The following is a 4,606-nucleotide window of genomic DNA, read 5'->3' on the forward strand; positions in this document are numbered from 1 at the left end:
GAGCCTTCGGCCCTCCCCCTTCTGACGCTCACGACGAGAGGCGCCACATGGACTGCCTGGACCGGACGGACCCCTGGACATCCGGCGCTACCTGTAAGGTTTACAGGCAAGATAAACAGGACAGCAGGCGAGGCGGGCGCAAGGCAAGATTTATTAAAGGCGTCTCCAACGACGTTTCAGGGCTCAGGAGAAGGGGAGCCACGGAAGTCGCGCCGGGAGGAGGTGGGCACCCTCGGGCGAGGTTCCGCGACTCCGGACAGGGGAGTCGGGGAAGTCGCGCTGGAAGGGGGTCGAGTGGGTCTTTTATCTGGGTTAAGACAGGGAAGAGGTTCACAGCCACATAAGGTACGGGATTCGGGGATTGGAGGTTGGGGGAGTCCTGATGTTCCGGTTTCTTGCACAGGTATCGGGTTACTTGTGGAGACGTGACCTGGGTACAAGTCCTCGAGGCCGGAGAGTCAAGGGTTAGGGAAGGGGGAGGGGACTGGAAGACGGTGGCCCGGCGGTCATTTCTGTTGTTCCTCCTGTATTCCCGGGGCTGCGGACCCAACATTCCAACCCTTCTGGTGTAATAGCGGCGGCGACTCAGATCTGGCTACTTCCTGCCGGCGAAGGGGCGTCGTTATGGGGTCCTTCGGATGTGGGTAGTGGGTACAGGGATGCAGGAGTTGGCTGACAGTGACCCGGGAACCTCGCGGATGTGATCCTGAATGAAGCGAAGAACGCAAGGGGCGATTAGTAACGAGAGGGCCTTTGCCCATGACCGCAAGTATTTCCTCCGTCCCCCGGTCGTCCCTTCGCTCTCCCGATAGCGTCCTCTCGGACACGACATGTCTAATTTGGAAGGAGTCTGACACACTTGCCTTTTCTTTGGCCATATTTGCGTTTGGCGTCGCGCGTGAAAAACCACGTCCTCATCCAGTATCGTGGAGATTTATTCCCACGTTTTCTTCTAAGAGTTTGGTAATTAAAGTCCTTTTATCCCTTTTGAGTTAATTTTCGCCCACGCTTTGAGGCAGGGGTCCGACCGCACTCTCCCGCATGTGGATGCCCAGCTGTTCCCCCAGGGCGCGCTGAAAGACCCGTCCCTCCCCCGTTGAATCCTCTCGTCAGATCCCCGCTGACCGTCCACGCGAGGCTTTATTCCCGGGTCCTCGAAGACACCCCATTAACTTACGTATTTACCCTCGTTACTGTCACAGTCTCGGATACGGCAGCTCTAGAGTGAGCCTGAACCTGAGAAGCCTGAGTCCTTCAATGAATTCTTCATGGCTGTTTGGGGTCCTTTGCATTTCTTTTTTTTCCCAGTGTTTCTTTACTTAGATTAGAGAGAGAGCAAGGGGGGGGGAGCGGCAGAGGCTTTTCCAGCTGGAGCTCACTGAGCACGGAGCCCGAGGCGGGGCTCGAGCCACGACCCCGAGATCATGACCTGAGCCGACACCGAGAGTCAGACACCTAACCAGCGGAGCCACCCGGGGGCCCTGGGTTCTCTGCGTTTCTGTATGAATTTTAGGGTCAGCCTGTACGCAGCTGGAGTTTGGTAAGGACTGTCCTGTTGAACTTCTGACCCGGTCCTGTGCTGATTCCGAACCGCTCGAAATGATGGGATTTGGATTCCTGGAGCAGGAGTCGTGACGCAGTTTGCCCCTGGGATGCCGGCAGACCCCCTCATGTCCGCGAGGGCCCCAACATCCCCCAAGGCAAACCAGTCTGTCCTCCCTGTGTCACCGCATGCGTCCACAGGAAGGGGCAGGCAGTCTGAAGGAGACAAAAAGTCCCCCCAGCCCCCCTCAAACACTCCTCCAAACTAGAAACCCTACCCAGTTACTGTAATTAATTAATGTTCTCAAGGGAGTGAGAATCCGACCTTTCACTAACCTGTATCCACTGAATCCACACCCACCACACACACCCCCAGACACTCAGCCCCGAGCTCGCCCTGCAAAGACTTGGAACTGCTGGAGAAGCTCCATCACGTCCAGAGAACGGCCTTCCCGTGACTCAGTAACCGTTTTCAAGGGGGGCCCGGAAGTGGGGCTTCCGACAGGACGCAAAGGACAATGAACAAGGAGTGCAGAGTATGGTGGTCAGATTTGCATATGCAAATTAGGCCAGCGCCCCTAACTTTTCTTTCCCAGCAAAAATATGGCAGGGATGCCTCAGTCTGATTAAATTTAATACTCACCTAGACCTCTGTCGTCTTTTGATGACTTAACTGCGGTGTGTCAGACCACATCAGACAATCATTCTCACATCTGTGTCCTAAAAATGGACGAGTTCTGCTGTAAATAGAGGTATTTTTAGCGCATAATGAACGCGAAGGGAGGCTCACCGTGGAAACCGAGTTCAACCACGTACTGCGTGCATTCTCCGTGGCGTCGCCGTCGGGAAGCGGACCCGTGCTCTGCACATTCTGGACCCAAGAGCCAGGAAGGATTCGCACCACCTCCCGACCCTCCCGGCGCTCACCTCCACAGGTCTGCCCGTGTTTCCGGAGTGCGGAGAATCCGCAAGTAGGAAAGGAGGTGAGTGAAGTAAGTTAATCTTTACAAATGCTGCTTTACAAGCTGTCATAGGTTTTTACAACGTTAGTTGTTTCTATCGTGACGACTGTGATCACAGCAGAAACCAGGAGCCCTTGATTCTAGTCTCCGGCGACCATATACCCTTTCTAGTTTCCTGAGGCTTTGGGGCATCCTTGACCGACTACGACAGATGCGGACCTGTTCCACCATGGTGCCCTGGGCAGAACAGGACTTCCACGCCACGGGGAAGGGATGAGAGAGGCCCTCTCCTTTCCTGAGTTGAGGGCAACAGACCTCCGACTTTGGGGCTAAGCCCATAGAGCCTGAATCCAAGCTCTCACCCTCTCCATCCCTTCCAGCCTTTCCCCTCCCAGTGCTGCTGCCCTGCACCTGCCCCCCGCAGCCGCCGTCCCCATCAGGAAGGGTGAGCCCACACACGAAGAACGCAGCCTTGGAAACAGAGCTCGTCAGTGACGGACGCGTGCAAACCCCCAGGAATTGAGGGGGCACAGTCCTGACTTCCTACTCAGCAAGCTGGAAATCGTGACTCAAGATGTGGGGTAAGAGGGTGAGTGCGGAGTGCTCACTGGTCGGGGCCTGGAGTCCGGGAAGGACGCCCATGTCCAGTCGCCCAGGCTGCTCGACACGGCTGGTCTCGGTGTGGCTGCTGCGGAGATGAGGGAACAGGGGAGCTCCCTCTCCAGACAACTGAAGCTGGTGGGAGTGCCATCGACCAGACTCGGGGGGGCACATAAGACCAAGCGGGCGGGGAAGTTCTGCACTGATCCCACCAGACCCAGAAAAACGGGAGTCTGATCCTGGCTCTCTGGCCCTAGCACCGCCCTGCCAGGGAGAGTTAGAACGGCGAGGCTCCGGAATCCGGAACCATCAGGGATTGGAGTCCCAGCGCCCCACTCGGTGTCCGTGTGACTCTGGTGCTCTTACCTTGCGTTAGCCTTGGCCTCGTCATCAGCACGATGGAGACTCCCAAGTACCAACCTGCCAAGGTTTTGGTGGGGGTCCAGTGAGATGATGGGCGGGAAAACCCCTTGAACCAGACTGTACTGTTTCCACGGAAATATTCCCGGGCCCCGCCCACGTGAGCCGGTCAGCGCATCGGTCTTAGCCGCAGAGAAAATCACCGCACCGGCCGGTTTCCCGGCGGGTGGGGCCCGCGCAGGCACGCAGACCTGTCCTCGAGGTGAGCCAGACCCAGGTAAAGAGGAACCGTCAGTGCAGACATGGGTAAACCCAGGATCACCAACAGCCCTTTCTGGGAAGAACAGGCCACATTTTCATCTAGTGCAGACCAGCGTCCTGGCTGTGACCATGCCCTCACGGACCTCCAGCTCCAGAGGGTGCCTGGCCCACAACTCCAGATGCCTCTGAAATCCAGCCCCTGTCTGTGCCACGGAGAAACTTCCCCAACGTGGCTTCCTCCGGCGACAGAGGGCAGGTCTGTTCCCGGGGACGCAGAAGTCCTCCCATGCCTGATGTTGGCTCGGGGACCGCCTGTGGCAGCCTCGGGGCTTCTGTACGCCAGTCCCTCCCCGCGTCCCTCCCGCGGGCAGATGCTTCACGTGCAGAGACCCTCTCAGAAGGACACCTGCGGTGTGGAGTAGGGTCCCCCACAACCACAATGTTCTGTTTCCATTTGCCCCGAGAGGGATGGGCCAGTGAGGGGCAACAGGAGGAAAGGACCAGCGGAGGAGAAGAAAGCTTTTTTTCATGTGAAGGAAGATGTATTTTTAGAAAAAAAAAAAAAAAACAGCAGAGCGTTACAAAACCATCAGCGCAGGGCTGGCCCAAGGTGGCATCTGCTGGCTGCCTAAGGCACAAGGGGGCCCTGTCACGGGAGGTGTTCGGTCCCAGGACCGAGGCTACTTTGCAGGGATTTGGGCCACACGACACACGGGGCTGATGAACCTGACAGGCTGGGAGGTCCAAGGCTCTAGAAATCATTCAATTCAACGCAAAGCCCAGTCTGTCCACTTGCAAAGTCTTAGCTCTGGGACAATGTGGAGTCCCCCCTCGAATGCCCATCTAGTTCTCCCGTGAAAGCGACCGCCGTCCGCCAACTC

The sequence above is a fragment of the Meles meles genome, chromosome 6 (genome assembly GCF_922984935.1).
Source record: "Meles meles chromosome 6, mMelMel3.1 paternal haplotype, whole genome shotgun sequence".
Taxonomy (NCBI): domain Eukaryota; kingdom Metazoa; phylum Chordata; class Mammalia; order Carnivora; family Mustelidae; genus Meles; species Meles meles.